Source organism: Phytophthora infestans, genomic scaffold (genome assembly GCF_000142945.1).
Source record: "Phytophthora infestans T30-4 supercont1.26 genomic scaffold, whole genome shotgun sequence".
NCBI lineage: Eukaryota > Oomycota > Peronosporomycetes > Peronosporales > Peronosporaceae > Phytophthora > Phytophthora infestans.
In genome coordinates, this window is record NW_003303733.1 from 2,024,259 (window position 1) to 2,033,677 (window position 9,419).

Below are 9,419 nucleotides of genomic sequence, written 5' to 3' on the forward strand. Positions count from 1 at the left end.
CAAAGAATCCATACCTGGGGTGGACCGAGTACTCAAGGAGGAGCTGCACGTCGACCTGGACGAGTCTAAATTGGGGAGCGAACAGAAGAGAATATTCACGGAGTTCCTCCAACCGTTCAAGGACATGTTTGTCGAAACTTCGATGCGCCCCGGACGGACGAACCTGCTCGAGGTTTCTATTGATACTGGAGAGCACTCGCCTATAAAGCAACCCCCTTACCGAGTGTCCAAGGCGGAAGGAGACGTGATGGAGTCCGAGATACAAGAATACTTAAGGCAAGAACTCATACGACCCTCTTCTAGCCCTTGGGCGAGCCCGGTGCTTATGATCCGCAAACCTGACGGCGGGATACGGTTCTGCATCGACTATCAAAGACTGAACGCTGTGACTATCAAGGACTGCTACCCGATGCCGCTCATCGATGACATTCTAGATGTACTAGGCAACGCTAAGCTGTTCTCTACGATGGACATAGCATCCGGCTACTGGAATGTCCCGATGGCAGCTGATAGCGTGGAGAAGACTGCCTTCACCTACAAATATGGTCTCTTCGAGTGGCTCGTAATGCCGTTCGGATTGTGTAACGCCGTACCGGCCTTCGAACGACTGATGGAGACTGTGCTTGTTGACCTTAAGTGGCGGACTTGTCTAGTGTACCTCGACGACTGCGTGGTCTTCAGTGAAGACTTTCCTACCCACCTAGTACGACTAAAACAAGTCTTGGAACGGTTCCGTTCAGCGGGATTCAAACTCAAGATGAAAAAGTGTAAGTGGGCACACGCGACCAAGTAGCGTTCTTGGTACACATCGTCACTCCATCTGGCATATTGCCCAACCCCGAGAAGGTCAAGTCGGTGATGAACGTGCTCAGACCTCACGACTTGCATACGGTGAGGGCGCTCCTGAGTTTGACTCGTTACTTCAGGCGGTACATCCCGGGATACGCAGCCATATCAGTCCCAATCGAACGGCTCAAGATGAAAGGAGCCCGATTCTTCTGGAGCGATGACTGCGAGGCCGCTTTCCTGCAACTGAAGCGTAAGCTGGTGGAACCTCCCATCCTGATGTATCCCGACTTTTCGAAGCGCTTCCATCTTTATGTGGACTCATCTAAACTCGCGGTAGGAGCGTGCTTGATGCAAACCGTGGATGGGCGCGAGAGAGTCGTAGCCTATGCGAGCCAGCTACTAGTTGGCTCCGAGAAGAACTGGGTCCATAAGGAGGACGGTACTTCGGAGATCGAGTGCTGGGGTATCGTATGGGCCACACGCAAGATCCGCTGCTACCTGGACCGCTGCGAGTTCGACCTGTACACGGATCACAAAGCTTTGACGTGGGTCTTCAACGGGACTAACCGTACGAGTAACGCTAAGCTGGCTAGGTGGGCCATGGAGCTGTCCCAATTACGTTTCAAGGTGTTCCACAAGCCTGGTACTTCTATGGGTCATGTGGATGGTCTGGCCAGACTGCATACCCAAACCATCAATGCTATCTCTATGGCGGAGCTACTCAACGATGCTGACGAGTCCCCCTAGTACTGTCGAAGTCGGGGAGACTGCGCCTCTCGACTCGACTCTGCTCTCTTCAGAGCCCTTGCCCGAGAACACGGGCGGATCTGAATCCGTGGCGTCTCCCGACGAGGAAGCGGTTACTGACCAGCTCCTGGTGTCCCCAGTTGATGTGTTCAGGTTACAACAGACTCGCTTCGTGGAAGAGCAGAAGAGGACGCCTTGGATCCAAGCTATGATAGCGTTCCTGAACGATGGAGCTCTTGCTCTGGGCCCTCAAATGCGCATTAAAATCCCGCTGATGGCCCCTAATTACTCGGTAAAGAACGGGGTGCTCATGCGTCGCGTGCACCTGAAGGCTCGCGCTGGACCCGCGTCTACACTTGAAGTACCTGTGATTCCCCTGCCTTTCATATCAACCGTTCTGCATCACTGTCATAAGGATGTACTTGCCGCGCATGTCGGGGTTACTAAGACGCTCGACAAAGTGCGCGAGCACGCTTACTGGCACGGCTGGAAGAAGGATGTGGCCGAATATGTTCGAGAATGCACCGTTTGCGGCAGTGGTAAAGCTATCGCCCTTGGAGAAATGGCCGGATGCAGCGAATGCCAGTACAAGAACTATCCGGACCTTTTTCTCTACTGGTGGTGGATGCCATAGGTCCCTTAGTGGCTACTCCTCGAGGCAACAAGTTCATACTCGTCTTCGCCGACTACTTTACTCGATGGGTCGAAGCGTTCACTGTGGCCCGCTTAGACACTGTAACGTTCGTGGAAATTATGGTGAACGAAGTGATCTCGCGGCATGGAGTCCCCGAGAACATACTAAGGGACCAAGGATCCAACTTCATCTCGACCTTGGCACGATCCTTCTACGAAACACTCGGGATCAAGAAGTTGTTCGGAGCTGCTTATCACCCTCAGACTCAGGGGCTAGTCGAGCGCTTCAATGGTACGCTGATCGGGATGCTAAAGATGTATGTCAACGAGGCTCAAAACGACTGGGACATATACCTTCCCCGAGTACTATTCGCATACCGTTCGTCTTATCACGAGGCCCTTAAAGACCCACCCTTCTTCAGCCTGTATGGCCGGGACCCGCTGTTACCCCTGGACCTCGCGTTTCTCAACACGAACAACGGGTGGAAGAGTAACGAAGTCGCTAGTTCCGCCGAAAGCTATTCTTATCTCTACGAGATACGAGACGATTATTAGAACGCCAACTCTTGAAGGCCCAGGGCAGACACGAGCAACGACTGAGCAACCAGGTATCGATAAAGTTCAAGGAGGGAGACCCGGTGTGGGTCTACCAGTACTTCCGGGCTCGTCGCGGGGAGAAGACCATGAAGAAAATCGCTTTCGCGTGGCATGTCCGTACCGTGTGGTCGGGACTGTGGGAGAGAACCCCTATCGAGTGGCCATTCCTACTCACCCCAACCGAGTCGTGACTATTAACGTCAATAGGTTGAAACGTTTCCAAGGGCGGTGGAGCCGACCGTTCCCTTCCGAAGTACCTGAAGGGGTCCAGACGAGTCCGAGTGTTGACGACGCCGGACCTTTATCTGAAGAAGACCTCCCGTCTACTAGCTTTTTGGAGAGACTCCTGATTGGAGGGGAAGAAACAGCCCTGACTGGGGTTCTCTGCTCCGTGATCGACATAATCGCCCGACGCAAAAAGAACCGCGAAGAGCAGTTCCTGGTGTTGTTGGCTACCTATGAGACTCTTTGGAGACCTCGAAACACACTATTGCCCACCTAAGCCGCTCTGATCAAGGCGCTCGAAGAGACCCGTCGTCGGGAGGAAGGCCTACCCGAACTACGTCGCAGCGCACGGTTTCAAGATGCTAACGCCGCTGTAGACGAGGAAGAGCTACACTTCTAGGAGGAGGGAGTCGTGACGGGTCGATCCACTGAGCCAGCGTAAGCTCGCGGCCCCGCCCTTCTCGGAAGTGTCCTGAAGAACACTTCTTACGACTCTGTATATTTTGGAGTCTACATTTCAAGTGGCTGATCTACTACCTACCAAAAAGAAAAACAATTTTACCGCGATTTCAAGAGGAAGAACAAAAACGACAAATGGGGAATGAATCGTGGTGAAAAACAAAAAGAAACTTAAAAAGAAAAGACGATACCACTACTCCTACACCCATCCAATGGGAACGGTTCTGGACTCGTACGAATCACTAACTTCTCGACGGCCTTACGTTAGGCTGTTTTGTCGGATCTCTTAGTCGGCGAATGGGGAGCAAAGTGCTCTCCCGGTGAGCTCGACTTCCGAGGCGCTGACGGAGACCGCGAGGCCGAGCGTCCCTTAGGAGACGCTGCCTTCTTCAAAGAAGACACCGAACGCGACTGCGACCGCTTACGCGTACCGTCCCGCGACGCTGGAGCTAACGGGGAAGTCGTCGTTTTGACGTCGGTTGGTTTGTCGGAAGTGGCTTTACTCCCCTTCGCGTGCGAAGGGTGATCTTACCTTGTCCCGTCTAGACTCCTTACTCGCCTTGGTGGCCGAGGGCTTCGTCGGCGACTTCGACCGGGACACAGAACGCTCGTCCGAACGTGACCGACGAGACTTCTTGCGCACTGGGGACTTCGATCGTGACCGTAGGGGAGAGACCGAACGTTCTGACGAAGCAGCGCGCGCTTTGAGCTTGCCTTTAGCGCGTGAAGCTGAAGAGGACCGCTTGCGCGACGAGCTTACACGAGACTTCTTCAGGAAGGTAGAACTGCAAGACGGGGAACGGGAACGCTTCGCGCGCCCCTTCGAATTCAGAGGCTTGTGGGAGAGCTGCAGACGCTTGTTGGGACGCTTGGCGTCCTCCGAACTCTCGTCGGAACTAGAAGACAGGCGCAGCGTTTTCTTAACGGGACGGAGTTCTTCGGAGTCACTCTCGGCTTCATCCTCCTCGTAAGCCGAATCTTCCTCACTCGCATCCTCCCAGATCACCGTGTAAGTGCCGTCGGTACGCTCATACGCCGCGTATTCCGCCGAGCCCGCTTCTGACGAGTCTAGAGGGGTTACTCTGGGTGTTCGAAGAGCTCCTTTCTCCCGTTCGCGCGAGAGCTTGGCCGACATCTTCTGAAGACGAAGGCAGTGGCTTAGCGCATGCCAGACCCCCTTCGAACAATCTCCAACCCAATGAGGTTCGTGATCCTCCTTCGACTTCATGTCCAGCAGAACGAGAGCCAAAGCCCGGTCCGTGAGCTGACTGTCCGGCTTCGAGCTGTTTGGGTCCAGGGCCCCAGTGTGCTCCAACAACTCCGTGATGGTCGTGAAACCTCCCTCATCGATCCGGAACGGTTTGAGAGCGTTCTTCACTTTACGCGAGTACGCTCCCGAGTCACACGAGTAGAGTTTGGACAAGTTGTCGATGACCGGGCCGTTGTAGGACTTGGCTTCTGGAGCGTTCCGACCAGGCTGTCCCCCAATTCACATAAGGCGGTGTCGGTGCGCGCAGCTCTCGAACAAACGAAGGAAGCCGAAGTAGCCCCAGGTCTTGATACAAATACTCAGAAACCAGACGCGTGTGACTACAGCCGCCATCTTAGCCTTGCACCGCTGAGTCTGAGCGTTGGAGGTCTTCAACGGAACGTTCGTCTGCCAGTCCCAGAACTTGGAACGGTTCTCATTCCAGAAACGCCAGTGAGAAGCGTGCACGTGCGGGTACTATTGCGGGTCGTACCACAAGTGCAAACCCGGCCACGGATACGCTAGATGGTACGGCTCTTGACCAAGCTCGGCCGCCTCGTAGTAAACCCGTTTCAGGTCATCGACAATTGGAGAAGGAGTCGTGTCCGACAACTTAAAAGGCAGCACGAACGAAGGCCACGGGTGACTCGGACGCTTCTTACCGGAGCGAGGACTCTGCGTAATCGTCTTCCTCTTCGTCGATCCGGTACTGATGCTCTTAAGCGGAAATCGACCGTCCTGCGTGAAGCGTGGGTGCCGAGGCGGCTTCCCGCGAGTCGGTGGCCGAGTCGGTTTAGGCATGATCACTATTGGCCCCGTAAAAGCGTCCGAAGCCTTCCCCGTGTCGTCCAAGATCGCGGCAGCAATGTCATCCAGAAGCTCGAGACCGATGGAGCTGGCATTCGCGGCGAGGACGTCACGCATGATAGCCCAGAAGCGCTCGTCGGTCGGAGTGTCATCGGAAGAAGAGCTGTCGGAGTCCGATGACTCGACGTTCCAACTGGCCTTAAGTCTGCGAGGCGCCTTTCCGCGCGGAGTGCCCATACTGGGGTGACGAAGAGGACGGCTGCCGAGGGTATCGTCTGAGATCGAGGCAAAATTGCCGAATGAGCCGGAAGACTGACCGTCGGTACCTGGACCTCCGGCCCTGTCTCTCCCGATATTCCTGTGATAGCTGTGTATTGGGTGCAAGAGAGACGCTTGAAAAGGTCAAAGAATCGGAGTTTTTTTTCCAGCTACTGGACTTGACTGATGGATAGCGACTAAGACGGATGGGAGTCGAACAACGTCGAGAAGGTTCGCTTCGGGTGTACTCAGTTTCTTATTCGCCGAGTGTTCTCTCCTCTAAATGGAACCTCACGCTAGCGTTTTCTACGAGTACGCCCGGTGGGAGCTGTGGCCTGTGTACGCAGGCGCCGTAACGGTCTGGGTCCTAACGACTCCTCTACGTAACGTTACCTGAGAGTTCTTGATCCAAGTGTGGCGTGTGGTCAAGATGAACTGCGATATTTGGGGCGACTGTGCGTCGTTGTACCGAGACGTTCTTCAAGCTAACGAACTTCGACAACTTCGGGGTGCTACCTACGCGTATGGAGTATGGAGTGCGCTATTTGATGTGCCTCCTATCGTTCTGCTCAAAGGAGAGGAGAAGTATGGTCGCTATGGACAGATGTTGCGGAGTTGGTGGATCGCCGGCAAGGTGACCTTCTCCGACTACATCCCAGAAGTCCTCCTCCGTACAAGAGACTCGAGCATACGCTATTGGTACGTTTTCTGGGACGCCCTAAGGGCCACCTGGATGCGCCTGTACGCTGTGGGAGAAGCCACCTGCTGGTTGGTACTACTATGCCTTTCCCTGCTGCTGTACATCCCGGTCAACGTCTTTGATCTGGTGGAGTTCGTACTCCTGGGACCTGTGGGCGTTGGGGCTGTACTGTTGCTCCTACTGGCTACCAACTACTGCCTCGAGTGGACCGGCTGGAGTCTCGCCGACACTCTTGTCGTGGTGGTCGCCGGTGTAGTATCTCACGCTTGTCGTCAATACGACGAGGGAAGCCCTCTCAGAACCGTCTCCCCTAAAGTACTAGTCGAACTAGCTTTGACGAGTACCCGCCGAAACGCTTCCAAGCGTAGTATGGCCGAAGCCCGGAACATCGAACGTCTACGGGTCGATGACGACATCGAGGTGTTATATGACTTTCAGGCCGCCGACCCTGACTACACTGAGGACTGCTCCGAGGACTACCCTGAAGCGTTCCAGCCTCACCTACCTGTCGAAGTTACTAACGACGGAGTCGATAGAGCTAACGTGAGGGATGTACGCAGAGGATCCGTTCGCCGAGGACGGCAAACGACAAGTCGGGAAGGATGTCCCGTACCCGGGAACGGAGGGGTCATTCCAGGAGCTCTGCCTCCCGACGGGATGACTCAAGACTCTGGAATCACTCCTCGTCCGGCCGTCCCATCAGGATGGTTCCCGTTGAACCCGACAACGCACGTGCCCCTGACCGAGCCCGTTAGGGTGGTTCTATAAGGGGATCCCAGAACGACGGTGTCCTGGCGTCGTGGAACCAAAAACACCTCGCGTCATCAAGCCCCTTCCCAGAAACCCTCCGTTGTCCCACGAGGACTGACGACAAACGAAGTGAATCCTTCTTTTTAATATAAGAAGTAGTGTAGTGTATGTAAGGTCGAGAAGGTGTTAGATCTCTTTTCCAGTTTAGCTCTCAGTCTTATATTTTTCTCCTTCTACTCAAGAGGAAGACAAGCCAATAAACAAACTTCTATTACAGCTTACTAGTGTTCCATATCTACCGTTCCTGCAGCCACTGAACAAGACCGTACTCCCTGAACAGCCGCGGACTACCCGACCCTTGAAGGAAGAGGAGGTATACGACACTACCTATAAATATATTCAGATTACAGCTTACCTTAAATTGGTCACTTCGCTCCCTAAGGCAAAGGGGACCCGTGAACTGCCGTCACTGAGAGTTTGTAAACTCTCGGAAGCCAACTTCCTCTGGCGCAAGGTGCTGTGTGGCCCGTCACACTTGGTAGCACTTGTAGTCAATCCACGCCAACGCGGGTAGACTACCTGAACCTCTTTGAAGTTCGTTGCCATGGATAGGAACGACTTCTCCCATTTGAACGACTCACAGCTCGAGTCGGCTCGGAAGATGGCAGGCATCTCCGGGATGGAGGCCCTGCAGAGCCTGGTGGTGTCAACACCGGCCGAGCAGCTCAAGCGCGTCAATGCGTTTGACGCTTACGAGCAGGGGCTCATCGCGCATGTGCGGGAGAACCTGCAGGCTCCGGCGGCGGAAGCAAATCCGCCGCACCCGAAGCCAATACAGCTGAAGGTTAAGCCGTATGAAGGGAAGGAAGGTGAGTGTCTTCACTTCTGGGTCCGAGAGGTAGAGCTCGCGATTGACGCCACTCTGATCTCGACCGAGCAACTTCGTGCTACGTTTGCACTCTCCAGCCTTAGTGGACGTGCTTAGAGTTGGGTATACACGCGGGAGGCAACATCCCCTAGATGTTTCACATCCTGGGCTCAGCTGTGCGAACTCCTCCGAGCCGCGTTCCTTCCGGTGAACTACGAGTACCGACAGATCTAACGCTTCCTCTCGTGCAAACAAGGGAGGCGTGAGCTGCACGAGTACGTCCAAGAGATACGGGAGCTCACGGCGTCCCTACTGGGAAACCCACTCAGCGAACACATCAAGATGACTGAGTTCATGGACGGCCTTCGAGTGGGACCAGCGCACACGCAACTGTTCCGAGTGCAGTCAAGCACCTTAGAAGAGGTGATTTAAGTGGCTCTTCAGGAAGAATACAGCCATCGCCAGGCGCGCACGCCGGCCTCAGTATGGCCTGGGAATTCTTTGTCGAATCCTGGTCGAGCAAACCCCAATAGACCAGTTCCCATGGAGCTCGGGTCCGCCGAGCAGCGCGACATTCGCTGCTTCGGCTGCGGGAAGCTGGACCACTTCAAGCGCAACTGCCCCGCGGAGAGACACAGCAGGCGGACTTTCCCCAAGCCCGTCCTCAAAAGTCGCTGGCAGAAGTAGGATTCTGGGGGCAGGGGAACGCCGAAGACCAGTAGGGGCAGGGCGCCCTACTGGGGAAGAACTAAGCCTTCAGGAGGTTGGCGCGTACCACGGGGACTTAGCCCCTGAGAGTCTTCGTACTCTCAAATTGGCGAAGAGCAGTGACGGGCTGCTCGGAGTACACGGATATGTACGGGGATACGATCACCCCTTTAGAATCTTGATCGATTCTGGGGCGTCGACGAATTTCGCACGCCGCCAGACGGTTGCTCGTAATAGCAACATGTTGTCCGATGCTTTGAGAGAAAGCAAGGGCAACGGGACGGTGTAAGTGCTTTCTCAGAAATAAGAGACTGGATCTGACAAGGAGTCATTATTCCAGATTAGTGACAACGCCCGGTGGTTAGGGGATATGGATGGCCCTCGAAGTGAATTGGGCCAAGATAAAGCGGCATTCTATATGGGTCGACGATGGATCTGACATGGATAACGTACTGGAAGGAGGATCCAGTAAGTGGAAACTCGGATCCACCTCACCCGATAATACCTAGGGGATATGGGACACAGCATGTGCGGGTGGATCGAGTGAGGGTCCTATGAAGGAAAGACGGTAGGTGTCATCTGAAGGTGGATCCGGTATCACCAGCAAACGAGAAGGCAAGCTCCACCGC